Source organism: Apium graveolens, chromosome 5 (assembly GCF_009905375.1).
Source record: "Apium graveolens cultivar Ventura chromosome 5, ASM990537v1, whole genome shotgun sequence".
NCBI classification, from domain to species: domain Eukaryota; kingdom Viridiplantae; phylum Streptophyta; class Magnoliopsida; order Apiales; family Apiaceae; genus Apium; species Apium graveolens.
In genome coordinates this window covers 210,807,132-210,824,289 of record NC_133651.1, presented here as the reverse complement: position 1 = coordinate 210,824,289, position 17,158 = coordinate 210,807,132, and the positions used below count along the sequence as shown (strand labels likewise).

The 17,158-nt window shown below is 30.6% G+C and overlaps 1 long non-coding RNA gene and 2 pseudogenes across 1 annotated transcript in view; 2 read left to right on the top strand and 1 right to left on the bottom strand.

Annotated features, from left to right (window-relative positions):
* LOC141724772 (uncharacterized) overlaps positions 1-3,440 on the bottom strand; it is a 111,008-nt gene extending 107,568 nt beyond the window's left edge. Inside the window, exon 1 of the long non-coding RNA XR_012576896.1 lies at positions 3,135-3,440. This is a non-coding gene — a long non-coding RNA (uncharacterized LOC141724772). The remainder of the gene's footprint in view (positions 1-3,134) is intronic.
* A 5,998-nt stretch (positions 3,441-9,438) lies between these two features.
* On the top strand, positions 9,439-11,048 carry LOC141724072 (CENP-B homolog protein 2-like; annotated as a pseudogene).
* Positions 11,049-13,457: 2,409 nt separating this feature from the next.
* LOC141723369 (ARS-binding protein 1-like) lies at positions 13,458-15,125 on the top strand (annotated as a pseudogene).
* The last annotated feature ends 2,033 nt before the right edge of the window (positions 15,126-17,158 follow it).

The window sequence follows — 17,158 nt, the reverse complement described above, 5'->3', positions numbered from 1 at the left end:
CCTCAGCTTTCTTGACTTTCTTCCATGTCTCTTTCTCATTTGATCCTTCTCAAGTTTATAAGTCTTCAGCATACCATAAATTTCATCAAGAGTAGTTTCAGTAAGGTCATAGTTGTCTCTTATGGTAGTAGACTTCAAATCCCAATTTTCAGGAAGAGCTAAAAGGAATTTTAGATTTGAATCTTCAAGATCATATTCCTTGTCCATCAATGACAGATCACTTAAGAGTTTGAAAAACCTGTCATATAAGTCAGTTAAAGACTCATCAGCTTTTGAGTCAAAGTGCTCATACTCTTGAGTGAGTATAGTCATCATGTTCTTCTTGATTGCATCAGTTCCCTGGCATCTTGTCTCCAAAGCATCCCATATCTTCATTGCAGACTTGCAATGAATTACCCTGTTTGACATGACATTGTCAATGGTACTATGTAGCAAATGCCTTACCCTTGCATCCTTGCCAGTAGATGAGATATCTTCAGCTGTGTAATCACCTTTCTCCTTTGGTGTGGACTTTGCTGGTTGATCTGCAACTGCAACAGAGAGCTTGGTAGGCTTATATGGTCCTTCATTAATCCTATCAAGGTATTCCAGATCTGTAGATTCCAGAAACATAGCCATCTTTACTTTCCATATGGGATACTCAGAAGGTCTCAGTATGGGAACCTTAATAGTCTCATATCGACTGTGGGTTTGAGTGTTTTGAGTTTCTTGAGTTTTGGTGGGCTTGGTTGGAGTTTGTGCTTCTTCAGACATGATTGTTTGGATATTTACTGTATTTGTGTTAACAGATAAGCTCTGATACCAATTGTTAGGTCATACAACACTTTAGAAGGGGTTGAATACAGTGTTTATACAATCAAATCGATTTAACATAAGTATGTAACAAAGATCAAATATATTAAATAAACTCTGTTACAGTAAGAACTGTGTTCTCTCTCAGTGATGAAGTATATTAAATAAGTCTGTGTTTATAAAGTACACAGTTACAAGATAACTTCTAATTGATATGGAATACAATTCTGTCTCCTAAAATATATCAATCAGATATCTTCTACAAGTCTTCTAGTCTTCTAACTCTTTCCATGCAAATCTTCTTTTGTTTTAGTCTCGATCTTCTCTCCTGTAAATCAACTTCATTCCTTAATTGAAAGTCTTCCCGCACTTAAGTTCAGATATGACCTTAAGTTCTGATATTAAGCTCTGACTTTCATTAAGTCCTGATTTCATTAAGTCCTGATTTGTCATGTTGTTAATTTCTGAAAACTAAACACAAATCATATTAGACATGACATCTAAAATATATCTAACACTTTATATTAGATTTTACACATTAACTGACTCGTAGCCTGTAGAGTAAACTTTGACACGATATAATTTTTGTATTTAGTATATATTTTATCAATGTTGTTATATGGGTTTTGGTGCATTTTTATATAGATATAAATATATATGTCTTTGTTTTTTTGTCTCAGACCACGATTACAATCTACAGTAACAAGCCATCTTCCAAGTGTAATACTTGCTGGTTGTAAATACGTAGTTCTATTTACAATGATGGGAATGGCTAAGCTAGAAGGATTTGTATTGAGAAGTAAATTTTAGATACAACTTTTATTAGTTAAATTGCTTTCCTTCTATTGTTTAAAAGTCTCTGTTGCCTTGATTTTTAGTTTTCAGTTTTCACTGTTAGTCAATGATTCACTTCTCCTGCACAGCTTATTCTGTCTTCTCTATTAATCTATATAACATTGTCTTCTAGAAGTAATTTACTTCTTATATTTTGAAGTATCTAAAGAAATTTGAATTATATCTTTTAATTATATAGAAATCAGTTAATATATTATTAAAGTCTGTTTTCTCCGGCAGACTTCTTTATGGTATATATCTTGACAAGTGGATTGTCAGGATTTTCTTTGAAAATTCTTCGACCATGGTTATTTGTCTTTAACTATATTAAACTGCATACATGAGGCCGTGGAAAAAATAAAAATCAGTATCTATATTAACTACCTTACTATAAAATTAACCCTTTCATCCGCCTTACTAAAGAATTAGTAAAAATAGAGGGAGGTTACAAAATATTTCTTTCTTGATTTTTGACTGTGTTGTGCTTGCAGGTTGTGTTTGCAAGTTTTACTTTTTATATAAGTTAAATTATAGTTTTTTCATCGCTAATGTTGAGTTATGCAATACATTCCTGGAACAAAAATGGTGTTTCCTGGGTTAAAGAAGCCACAAGTACGAGATGATCGCATAGCCTATATCAAGTTGTCAACTGCCTGAACCAGTTTTTATTAATAGTCGAAGATTAGTTTTTTTCTATCCAATGATAGCTTGGATGTTATGTTGTAGTTGTTAGCGTTAGAGACGAGACTCCTCTCTAGTGGTACGGCTTAGAGAATTGATATTGTTATTTAATAGTTTGGTTCGAAAATTGAGATTCATGTATGCAAATTTCACTACAAGAAAAAAGACTAAATTCGACCGAAAAAAAATCGGTCGAATTTAGCTTAATTCGATCGCGCGCAGTCGAATTTACTTAATTTCGACCGATTTTGAATCGGTTGTAATAAAGGGAGTCGAATATAGAAGTTTGCTCGTATTTAACTAAATTCAACTGACTAATTACGACTGGATAAATACTACCGCTATATTCGATCAGGGAAATTCGACCAAAGGCGGTCGAATTTAAATTTTCAATTGAAATTTAAAATTCTCGCACAAAAAATTAATTTTTCTGGAAAATTTAAAGGCCCGCCAAAAAGTTAAAGTCGACCGCATATGGTCAAAAATACAATTTTAAATTCGACCAGCTTTGATTGAATTAATTGAAAAAATATTAAAAAAAATCTCATCAGAAACCGGAAAATTTCCAGAATTCGGTCACTGATTTGTCTTTTTCCTTAGGTGTCCTGTCAGATGGTTAATTTAGCTATAATTTTTGTCTATTTTCTTAGCTCACCTATTAGATTAGCTATAATTTAGCTATGATTTGTGAATTAGCAAAACAGCGAGCAAAAATCCCAGAAACAGAACCCATTCTCCTTCCAAATAGGCTCATTTAGTTCTAATTAGGCTACTAAAAACACAAAATTGAAGTGAATGGGTAGAAATGAAAAGCAGGGGGGTTAGACCTGAATGTCGCGATCGGCGAGAGAGAAAGGGAGAGGAGCAACAGAAGCCATTTGAGTAGTAAGTTGTGAATTAGCAAAAGGAGTAATCGCACCTAATGGAGACGCCTAAGGCTGTTGCTGTTGTGATTGAGAAGCAATGAAACATGGTTTGGAGATTTTAGTGCCATTTTTTAGTTCTATTTTGGGTTCGAGCGATTTAGAACTGGAGACAGGGTTTTGTAGATGTGAGTGAAGATGAGAGATGGCCTTAGAATTGTTTTTACCATGCTTTAGATGAAGATGCTAAATTTCTAGGGTTTTTCATTGGCTGGGCCTTTGTTAAAGGACTTGTTGAAAGCTTAATAATATATAAAAAGGGGTTTATATTTTATTATAAAATATCAATATGAATATAAATAATGATTGAATCATTTAAAAATAAATATCCGTATAGTTGTATTATCCAAAAATATATATAAAATTTAATAATTTATAAAGTCTAACCTAATCCTAATTCATATCCTAATCTTAGAAAAATATTTAAATTTTAGGAAATTATCAAATACAAGAAAAATCTAAATTCTCTACTGACATATATAATTTAATTTGCCATTTTAATTGTCACACATCAGTTTGACCAATTCAGCTAATTGATGTTCAGTCCTAAAAGGTTGTTCTGATTTTTTTATAAATATTTTTTATCGATCCAACCATATGGATATCAATATATATATATATATTAGTGATATAACCAAAGTTTCATATAAAAATAATTTTATTTGGTTTACCATGTTAACAGTTTGACTAGTACAACTAACTAGTGTTTAGTCATGAATTGGTGTTTCCATTTTTTTAAAAATATTTTTCATCGATCCAACCGTATGAATGTCAATAAATATATATATTAGTTATATAACCAAAGTTTCAGATCAAAGTATTTTTATTTGATTTGTCATTTTAACAGTCACACATCGGTCTGACTAGTATAACTAAGTAGCGTTTAGTCATGAATTGGTGTTTTGATTTTTTTTAAAATATTTTTCATCGATCCAACCGTATATATGTCAATAAATATATATTAGTGATATAACCAAAGTTTCTGATCAAAATAATTTTATTTGATTTGTCATTTTAAGAGTCATGCATCAATTTGACTAGTATAGCTAAGTAGCGTTTAGTAAAGAATTGGTGTTTTAATTTTTTCAAAAATAAAATTTTATCGATCCAACCGTATAGATTTCAATAAATATATATATTAGTGTATAGTAAAGTTCTATGGAGTCCACCTTTTAATTGGTGTCCTTGGAGTCCATATATGTTCTGCAAGTAAAATATAGCTTAAAATATTGCAAAACCTATTATTTTTCGACAAACATCACTATTCTATTAAAAATATTACAGATTGCATATATTTTACAAGGAGAACATTGCAAAAATATATTATTCTACAAAACATGTTTAGTTTGCAGAACATAAATATTCATGTTACAGAACATATTGCAGAACATATATATTGTACTGTAAATATATTAGATTTGCATGATTTTGCTGAAGTTATGCTATTTATGTAACATGTTTTGCAAAATAACATGTTTTATAATATATTTTATTTGCAGAACATAAATGGACTCCGAGGACTCCGACAAAAAGCTGGACTCCATAGAACTCAACCCGAGTGATATAACCTAAATTTCAGATCAATTTTTTTTTATTTTGTTTGCAATTTAAAAGTCATGCATTAGTTTGACCAGTACAATTAACTAGCATCAATTTTATTTTTTTAATAAATAAAGAAAATGGAAATTTCTTTTAGTGCACAATTTATTTTTCCAAGAACTATATTTTTTATTTGGATAACATTTATTCTCTCCCATATTCATAATTTCTAATTATTCACTAACATTGAAATAAGGTTTTTTATTAAAAATTAAAATTTTGAAAAATCCTAAATACAACCGAATTCCATTGAAATATAACTTCGGAAAGGGCGGGAAATTTCCCTCACTTTTTTTTTGAAAATTATATAAGTGTGGTTAAATTTCCCACCATTTTGAAATAAAAATTTTGACCGAAATTGGTTGAATTTAGGAGTTCCAAATAAATTATTTTGCGGGAAAATTCCCTCCACTTTTTTATTGGGGCTAAATTCGACCGAATAATATTTTGGTCGAATTTAGGGGCTAAATTCGACCGGTTTAGTTTCAACCATTTTAATTTCAACCTTTTTTGATTGAAATTGTTTCTAAATACGGCCGTTTAAATATGACCATTTAAATTCGACCGAGGCTGGTCAAATTTAGTCATGTCCAAAGGATTTTGACCGCATGCGGTCGAATTTAACACCAATCGATTTAAATCATTTGTATTTAACCTTGTTTTCTTGTAGTGTTTGATATTTTTTTTGATTATGGGATTGTTCTTTAGATTGAGTATATATTTCAAAAAAATTAAAAATAATTGTTACATTTGACTATTCTAGTGTAATATATGTTTACAAATAATGTTATATTACATATGCTAGTGTTGCTTAATTACAAAAAATAGTGTTATAATAGATAAAATATACTGCTACAATAGGCTGTGGGACCCACATGTAGGGTCCATATTTGCAATCTTGATCGAACCTAATGTATCACTCATTTTGTATTACATTTGGGCATTATAGTGTTACATTAGTTGCCTATTAGTTTAGTTTTTATCAATGTTATGACAGATCACATAAGTGTTACATTAGGATATCTATTGTAGTGCTCGTATACGTAACGCCCCTTGGTGTAACAATAGACCTAATGTACCATTTTTTGGGCCTATTGTAACATCATTTAGGCATTATATTAGCCCACATATGGCTAGTTAGATTCTGTGAGCCACGTGTTCTTGGAAAGCAGAAACATGTTACTTTTGCAAAATTAGGGAGGACCCCCAAGGCTAAGAAGTTAGAGCTATAATTTCTGTCAACACAGTCACAAAAGCTATATTTTCACTTATATAAAAATGAAAAACTTTCAAACACAACACATTCACAAATCAGGAAAGAAATATTTTGTTAAAATAAACATGATAATTACTAGGTGATCTGCCAGTAAGGCAGATGAAATGGATAATTTGGTAATAACGCAGTGAATATAGATATGGATTTTTATTTTTCCACGACCTCATGTATGCAGTTTAATATAGTACAAGACAAATAACCTCTAGTGAAGAATTTCCAAATAAAATCCTGACAATCCACTTGTCAAGATATAAGTCATAAAGAAGTCTATCTAAAGAAATAAAGACTTTTAAAATATATTAACTCATTTATGTAGAATTATAAGATACAATTCAAATTTCTTTAGATACTTTAAAATATAAGAAGTAGATTACTTCTAGAAGACAATGTTATCACTACGCCATAAGTGGGCTATTGTAATGCCTAAATGGTGTTACAATAGGCCCCAAAAGCGTTACAATAGGTCCATTGTAACACCAGGGGGCGTTACGTATACGAGCATTACAATAGATACCCTAATGTAACACTTCACTGATCTATTGCAACAGAGACGAAAACGTTACAATAGTCACCTACGGTAACACTAACAGGCCCAAATGTAACGTAAAATGAGTGATACAATAGCTTGATCAAGATTGCATAAGCGGGACCACTGGTACCACGTGGTCTTACGTGGACCCCACCTGTGGGTCCTGCATTGCCTATTATAACAGTAGATTTTATCTATTGTAACACCAGTTTTTAGTTCGGCAACACTGGAATATGTGTATTATAACAGTCTTTTTATCTATTATAATACTAGTAACATATGTAATGTAACATTATATGTAGACAAATATTACACTAGAACAAACAAATATAACGGTTATTATAAATATTTTTGAAATATAATGTATGTTTTAAGAACAATCCATAATCAACAAAAACATCAAAATTGCATACATAAGATTCTCAGCTCTGCAAACCAAACAACTACATAACAATAAATTCTTCAAACCATCCCCAATGCCAACGGCGACCAATGTATTATAATATAACATCCAAGGTATCCTTGTATTGGAAAAAACTACTTTTTAACTATTTTTGGATATGAAATTATATAAAATAACCGGGGAGAGAATCACTTTTCACCCTTCCACACTTTCATGATCTGGATACAAAATAACCACGAAGAGAGATACTTGTTCTCCCTCATTCACCATTAACATGTACATAGGTCACACCAAATTTCATAAGAATCAATAAAAGTTGATTTGGTAATAAAATGGCATAGTTGAAAGTTAATTAAGGATATGACATGAGGAATCAGTCACTTCTAAATTTGAAAAACCAGAACCTCCATTGACGGGCTTACGTTTGACATTACCTGGTAAATTGTTCTCATCACCTTCCACCAGACACTTTTCTGAATTACAGTGTTTTTTCCTGTTAAAAAATATAGGAAATAAAGGGCACAACATCATGCTCATACTATAATCAATATGTAATTACACATGAAGCTTGTAATTACAACAAGCTCACAAAATTTAAAACTCAGGTGGATTAGGCATTTCTGTGACATAAAAGAGTTGCTAATGTTGCATACCTGAAAAGATACCACATAGAATTAGTGATCGCTCATGGAATGTATAAAGGTGAAATAGGTAAAGACAGAAGTCAATCTGCGCCCTTAAGAATAACTTTTGAATTCTTAAATGGTACATTCAGCCCACGATGATAATTTGGTCATAACAATATACCTCTCTCGGACATAAGTATCCCATATCTCAAAATTGACTGTTGTAGAATCTTGCAAGGCTATTGTTTATGACAAAAGCGAAGCCCCAACACTACCCTGAAAATATAATCCTTATATAAGAAATCAAAATAGATTAATGATTAAGGACTGTTCATAAATAATTATACACACATGCAGCATAACAAAGACTTTACGCCATTTTAAAATAGCAGAACTTTGTATACTCATAAACAACTTATCTTGGATGTCAACTGGAACAGCTGATAGTTTCTTTAAAGTTACGTCATCACTGTAACACCATTACAAAAATAAAAAATAATGTTAGTAATATGTAAAAGGTGATGAGTTCAGTGCTAATGGAGAACAGGGTGATGAAACCCTGGTGAATTAAAACTTGTAAAAATTGTAGAAGACAACCAATGCAGAACAGTTTTAAGCCTGATATTACCAAAATAATTGTATAGCTCATAAGAAAGAGGTAACACAGAGAATTTGAAATTTGAAAAAACAAGTTTGAGAGATGGATGATACTTAAAACTAAACTAATACCAAGAAATGTTAATTCATGTGTATTTATGTTGCTCTATTAAGCCATCGGCTGTGTGATGTATATAATATACTACCTTAAAGCATTTTTAAATATTATTTAATTATTAGCCAGAATTAAAATTTAATATTCTAATATAATAAACAATGTTAGAGTTATGTATTTTTATTTTATAATATATATAAGTAATGTTTGCTAATTTTGTTTTTACCATTTTTCAAATATGTTATTATTCTTATTATTATTATAACTTTTCTTTAATTTATAATTTATAAGTTGAAATATTTATATAGATATAAAAGTATAAAATCATTATCATGAATATATTTTTTTATTAAAACACGTATTTTATTTTTAATTGTATTAAATAAAATTAACTTAAACAACTTATCATTCCAACAAGATTATACCACAAGCTGCACTAAACTAATATAATATTCCGAGCGAGTTCAAGGAATAAGAATATCAATCCTAAATAATTTAAGCTAGTACTTCAGTTCATAATAACTAATTCTCACACATCTTGACTTTTAATACTCCAATTGATCCTTTTGAACATTGCAAAACAAGTTGGCAACATCCCGGTCAAACTACAGTAAAACCTCTATAAATTAATATAGTTGGGACCGGAGAATTCTATTAATTTAGAGAGGTATTAATTAATCGATAAATTAATAATTATTAATTTATAGAGAATTTTCGGTAGCAAACAAAATTAACTTTTGATTAAATTTTTATTCACATAAATTTAAATAAAATGAATTGTACAATTTATATTTTATACTTAATTCAATTAATTCAATGTATATGAATTTAGAAAGTCAATGTAATGTACAATATATTAGATTCAAAGTCCATGTAGTGTATAAGTTAAATTCATTGTATTTTACATAGAAAATATTCAATGTATATTAGGAAAATTCAAAGTACATGAATTAATTTAATTCATTGTATTTTACATAGAAAGTATTCAATGTATGTGTAGTCATAAAATATATTATATATACTGTATATACTAGATTAGGGGAAAAATTATACAAACAAAACAATGGCTTCTCATCTAAAAGGTGTCACAAAATCAACAATGACCGATGAAGCAAGATAATCATTATGTGAATATAAAAGAGAAAATTCATCATGCACTCAAAAAGATTTCCAGTTGTGGCTCGAGAATAAGTTTCATCTAAAAGTTAGTCAAGGTACAATATCAAATACACTAAAAAGGTCAGCAGACTATCTTGCAGCTAATTACTTGGAGAAAAGAAAAGATATTAAGCGACATAAACCAGCAAAATATCCAGATATGGAGAAGGTTCTCTATGAATGGTTTCTCCAGTACCAAGATCGTGTTAATATGACAGGAGAGCTAATTTTAGAGAAGGCAAAAGACACCATGAAAATTTTATACCCTCAACAAGATCAGGAGCACACTTTTTCTCAAGGTTGGCTTGAGAAATTCAAGTTAAGACATGGTATTAAGTCATTTCGTCGCTTTGGAGAAAGTGGTTCTGTTGATGTACAGGACATGGAGAAAAAACTGGAGTCCATAAGGGAAAAAATAAACCAGTTCCCTATGAAAGATGTTTTTAACATGGACGAAACTGGTTTGTTTTACAGGTTACAAGCTGATCACTTTTTTGCTACAAAACAACTTGAAGGAAGAAAACAAGACAAAGAAAGGCTCATGGTTGTTATATGTTGCAATGAAGATGGCTCTGAAAAAATTCCTTTATGGATTATTGGAAAGTATGCAAAGCCACGGTGCTTCAAGAATGTTAACATGGGGAGCTTGAATTGTCATTATCGTGCAAACAAAAGAGCTTGGATGACTAGTGTACTTTTTGATGAATACATTCGTTGGTTTGATAGCCAAATGCAAGGCAGAAGAATTTTGTTTGTGGTAGATAACTGTCCAGCACATCCAAAAAATATTGAAGGACTACAAAATGTTGAGTTGTACTTCTTGCCACCTAACATGACATAAAAAATCCAACCTTGTGATGCAGGAATTATAAGAGCTTTCAAGATGCACTATCGCAGGAGATTTTATCGTGGGTTATTAGAAGGTTATGAGTTGGGACAATCTGATCCAGGAAAGATTAATGTTTTGGATGCTATCAATTATGCAGTCGCGATGTGGACGACAAATGTAAAACAAGAGTAAATAGCAAGGTGCTTTCAACATTGCAAAATTCATTCCATAGATGAAGTTTCGAGCAATTTAAATGAACATACAACTCCGGAAGAATACATTCATGAACTTGAGGTGATGATTAAGGATCTAGGTTATCGTAATAAAATGGATGTTAATAACTTCTTAGATTATCGGGGTGAAAATGAATCATGTTCCGAGGTCCAGAGTATAGAAGAGATTGCAAACACCATCCTTGAAAATAGTGTTGAAGATGATCTTGAAGACGATACAACACCGTTGGAGCCAGTTACACATAAAGAAGCACTCAAGGCATCAAAAATGCTTAATAACTTTTTGATGCAATATGAAAGCACCACACCCGAGCTTTTGGATGCAATAAGGAAGATTAGGGATGAGCTTCATGTTGATTTAAATTATATGAAAAAGCAAACTACAATTGAATCATATTTTACAAAGATGTAATAGCTATATTTTTATGAATATAAGGGAATTATTAATTTATAGTTTTATTGGGACCATATTTTTATACAGGGTTTTCAAAAAAATTATTATCTTATTATTTTATCGAAATTGATCATTTTTTGAACTGGCCCAAGTCGGGACCGGACAAAATTATTAATTTAGAGAGATTATTAATTAATCGAGTATTAATTTACAGAGGTTTTACTGTATTAGATGAAAACATCCTGAAATTTCAATTCCAATATGATAAATTAGATTTAAGAAATAAAAATAAATTGCAGATACAGATCTAGTCTATAATATGTGAAACGTCAAAAAAGGAAAAAGTTCTTACAAACTTTTCAAGTTGACAAGGTTCCAAGCTCAGGAGGAACAGTGCCTAAAAACTGGTTTGATTCAAGGGCCCTGATAACACAATTTATAGTGGAGTAAATTATCATACTACATATAGATACATTCTTAGAAAAATAGAGTGAGAGCAAGGTAATACAAATAGGTGAATTTAAGGAGGAGAAAAATACCAGAGTATCCGAAAATGTCTTTACCTGGTTTGTATAAAATGCAAAAAGTTACAGGAAATCCCCTGTGTTTGTAAGAAGCAGCTGACCTAAGAAGCTTCAAAACAAAGATAGTTTCAAAAACTAGCAAGAATGTGACTTTATACTCAAATGACTTTAACATTCTTACACAGCACACTGGATACATAATAACACAAAAATGGTTGAAAGAGGTTCATGGAATGAATGAGATCCATGCCGGGCGACAATATTAAGTATCTGTCAGATTATCCCAGCTTCCCTCATCTACTCAAATCCTATTGATATAAATTTCTCTTTGCGGTTTAATTTTCTTTCGCCAAAATTGTTTGTATATCTATTAAGGTAATGTAGTACAATACAATATTTTGGAAACTAATTAACCAGAAGGTAAATAATATAAGTATAGAACCATTGGTAAATGTATGATAAGACAATAAAAACAAATCCTAAATGTTTAAGGCTTAAACATCAGTATATTGACTCTAATTGTCTTAGTTTTCTACATTATGCCAGATATCAGTCCTATGAGTGATGCTCAGTTTTGTATGTTAATTAAGCGTCATTCAGTTTTAAATACAACTTAACTGAACTCAAAACCGTGCCATATTGATGAATACATGACACCAGTTGGAATCAATCTTTAATAACATAAATGTCCCATCTTTCCAGTTTGCACAAAATAAAACCATGTGTAGGCATTTAAAATGAGACCAAATCGGAAACTATAACATGAGTAGTCCAAGACTCCATTTTTTTGAAAGTTTTCCTCATTAATCTCCTGTTTCAATTTATTAGGATATACCCATTTATGTAGCTATCATCAGAGTAAATTAAGGAATACATAACCTGAACTTAACATGTTATTTGCAATCCTGAACACTAACTGCAATATTGATATCCAACATAGTACATTGCTTCTCTAGTAGCTTCGTGATATTTATAAAGATACCTTAACCAATTGAGGTCAGATATGTATGCCCACAATTCAATTAGATGAGTTCCTGAGGGATGAGTCTTACCAAGCGAAGCGGAAAACTAAGTGATAACGACTTCTTGATACACTTCTCATCACATTAACGACCTTTTTCCAAAGCTTACACATAAATTATATATGATTCGAGAATTTGGTACTTCTATAACAGCAATACAAGACTTTCTAAAATTTCATGTACGGTGATTTAACCTTAGGGAAGGAATATATATTATAAAGATTAAAGTTCTGCAGCCGAAAGTTCAAGTTAAATAAATAGCGAGAATAAAATTAAACAAAATTATAAATAATCATGAGTAATCAAGATAATAGTACCTTCTCTTGAACAGAAACCACATGATGTTTGAAATTTTCCTCATCCTACACCCAATGTTTCTTAATGAATTGCTTTAGAAGAATAAGACACACTAATTATTAATTGAGAATAGAAGGTAAATAACATAATCTGATGTAATCAAACAACTACAGTAAAACCTCTATAAATTAATATAGTTGGGACCGGAGAATTCTATTAATTTAGAGAGGTATTAATTAATCGATAAATTAATAATTATTAATTTATAGAGAATTTTCGGTAGCAAACAAAATTAACTTTTGATTAAATTTTTATTCACATAAATTTAAATAAAATGAATTGTACAATTTATATTTTAGACTTAATTCAATTAATTCAATGTATATGAATTTAGAAAGTCAATGTAATGTACAATATATTAGATTCAAAGTCCATGTAGTGTATAAGTTAAATTCATTGTATTTTACATAGAAAATATTCAATGTATATTAGGAAAATTCAAAGTACATGAATTAATTTAATTCATTGTATTTTACATAGAAAGTATTCAATGTATGTGTAGTCATAAAATATATTATATATACTGTATATACTAGATTAGGGGAAAAATTATACAAACAAAACAATGGCTTCTCATCTAAAAGGTGTCACAAAATCAACAATGACGGATGAAGCAAGAAAAGCATTATGTGAATATAAAAGAGAAAATTCATCATGCACTCAAAAAGATCTCCAGTTGTGGCTCGAGAATAAGTTTCATCTAAAAGTTAGTCAAGGTACAATATCAAATACACTGAAAAGGTCAGCAGACTATCTTGCAGCTAATTACTTGGAGAAAAGAAAAGATATTAAGCGACATAAACCAGCAAAATATCCAGATATGGAGAAGGTTCTCTATGAATGGTTTTTCCAGTACCAAGATCGTGTTAATATGACAGGAGAGCTAATTTTAGAGAAGGCAAAAGAGACCATGAAAATTTTATACCCTCAACAAGATCAGGAGCACACTTTTTCTCAAGGTTGGCTTGAGAAATTCAAGTTAAGACATGGTATTAAGTCATTTCGTCGCTTTGAAGAAAGTGGTTCTGTTGATGTACAGGACATGGAGAAAAAACTGGAGTCCATAAGGGAAAAAATAAACCAGTTCCCTATGAAAGATGTTTTTAACATGGACGAAACTGGTTTGTTTTACAGGTTACAAGCTGATCACTCTTTTGCTACAAAACAACTTGAAGGAAGAAAACAAGACAAAGAAAGGCTCACGGTTGTTATATGTTGCAATGAAGATGGCTCTGAAAAAAATCCTTTATGGATTATTGGAAAGTATGCAAAGCCACGGTGCTTCAAGAATGTTAACATGAGCAGCTTGAATTATCATTATCGTGCAAACAAAAGAGCTTGGATGACTAGTGTACTTTTTGATGAATACATTCGTTGGTTTGATAGCCAAATGCAAGGCAGAAGAATTTTGTTTGTGGTAGATAACTGTCCAGCACATCCAAAAAATATTGAAGGACTACAAAATGTTGAGTTGTACTTCTTGCCACCTAACATGATATCAAAAATCCAACCTTGTGATGCAGGAATTATAAGAGCTTTCAAGATGCACTATCGCAGGAGATTTTATCGTGGGTTATTAGAAGGATATGAGTTGGGACAATCTGATCCAGGAAAGATTAATGTTTTGGATGCTATCAATTATGCAGTCGCGACGTGGACGACAAATGTAAAACAAGAGTAAATAGCAAGGTGCTTTCAACATTGCAAAATTCGTTCCATAGATGAAGTTTCGAGCAATTTAAATGAACATACAACTCCGGAAGAATACATTCATGAACTTGAGGTGATGATTAAGGATCTAGGTTATCGTAATAAAATGGATGTTAATAACTTCTTATATTATCCAGGTGAAAATGAATCATGTTCCGAGGTCCAGAGTATAGAAGAGATTGCAAACACCATCCTTGAAAATAGTGTTGAAGATGATCTTGAAGACGATACAACACCGTTGGAGCCGGTTACACGTAAAGAAGCACTCAAGGCATCAAAAATGCTTAATAACTTTTTGATGCAACATGAAAGCACCACACCCGAGCTTTTGGATGCAATAAGGAAGATTAGGGATGAGCTTCATGTTGATTTAAATTATATGAAAAAGCAAACTACAATTGAATCATATTTTACAAAGATGTAATAGCTATATTTTTATGAATATAAGGGAATTATTAATTTATAGTTTTATTGGGACCATATTTTTATACAGGGTTTTCAAAAAAATTATTATCTTATTATCTTATCGAAATTGATCATTTTTTGAACTGACCCAAGTCGGGACCGGACAAAATTATTAATTTAGAGAGATTATTAATTAATCGAGTATTAATTTACAGAGGTTTTACTGTACTCTAAACAAGCACCGTATTTCAGAACATAACCCTAAATCCTCAACAAACACCATCAACAAGTCCCCAAACGCCATCACTTCTCTAAAAACCCTAATCGACTAAATATTTACAATAAAATATATGTTAATCAAAGAATATATGCCTTTATGTTTAAATCAGAGCAGAGAAGTAAATATTACCACTAAATCTGAGTAAAAGAATTAAAGCCCCAATTTGAAGCTCTTAAATCGTGTAATGTCATTTAAATTGAAAAATTAGTAATTACCTTTAAAATACATCAACAAACATGTATGTATATTTACAAATCTTCAATCCCATCCATAAACTTGTGTTTATATTCATCAAATCATCAATTTTGTTTTTGATTCATCCTCTAGAGAGAAATGAGAGAGTCTAGGGGAGAGAGTGTTTGTTGGAGGAGTGAGTATTGTCCGAGTGACTTTTATATGTCCAATAATTCATTTAGGGGGGGAAATTTCCACCTCATAATTCATCTAGTAAATTGTGTATTATTTTGTTTTTTGTTTTTTATTTTTTAAATTTAAATAATAAAATATTATTTATTAAATTAAAATAAATAAAGTAACTTTTGTATTTTTGTACAATTTATTTTTATAATTTTTATTATATTATATATTATATTTTTCATTCACTAATAAACTAAAATATAATTTTAATACTAATTATTGATAATATTTTCACTTAAATATTTTAAAATTTTAAAAAGTATCTAATGTAACACCAGGTGTTGGTGTTACATGTCGTGCAACACCAGCATTTCTCTGCAATGCTAGCTTTATAGTTATTGTAACACTAATTGAGAGGTGTTACAATTGGACACTAATTTATTAGCTAATGTAATGCTCTTGTAACACTTACATTACACTAACCCACTTATGACCTAGTGTATGTAGATGAATAGAGGACAAAAAAAACCAGTGCAGATTATCGACTGACAGTGAAAACTGAAAATTAAAAACCATGGCAACAAGACTTTTAAAAAATAGCATGAAAGTAATTTAACTGCTAAAAGTTGTATCGAAAATTTACTTCCCTATACATATCGTGCTAGTTTAGCCATTCCCGTCATAGCAAATGGAACTATGTATATACACCCAACAGGTATTATAGTGGGAAGATAGCCTGTTACTGTAGATTGTAATCCTGGTCTGAGATGAACAAAATAAAGATGGTGTTATAAGCCAATTAATGTAGTAAAGATTTTATGGGTATATCATCAGTCAACCCTTAGAATACAACATTCTTCTTGTGTAGATCGTCTACGAGTTTAACAGGTTGGTTAACCTAAAAGTACCCGTGATTCCTGCTAGTATTTGTGCCCTAGAAATAACACTATGATGTTTTATTTTAAGATATTAGGATTTTTAATGTTTATGTTCTATCGATTATTCCCTTTATAATTTATTAATTCTTAATTTACTGCGATATAAATGTTAGATTAATAAATGTCCTTGGAATATGATATGCAATTCTATATCTCTAAGTACGTGACTTAGAAATGAGATTATGAGAATAGTATCAATATTCTTAAAGGTCCCTAGTAGAGTATTATTATTAATAAGGGACAATAATAATGCATTAAGACTAGTGTATTTATCGACTAATGATCACATCTCATTGATCATAGGTATAATGATACTAAAGTAAAAAACACAGGCAGATGTATATGTACATTGTGCTCGACAGACCCAATGTGAGATTTTACATGCCTGTTATGTTATAAGTAATTCTCACAGTGATAATGATGTAATGGTCCTTAGACCTGAAGTCATTATATTTCTATACGAGAATTAATATACATTGATTCCATTAAAAGTTATCCTTGAACGGGTATTGATAAAAGTGGACATTGGGTGTATTATGAATCGTATGAGAAATATGAATGATCTAGATGGAATTT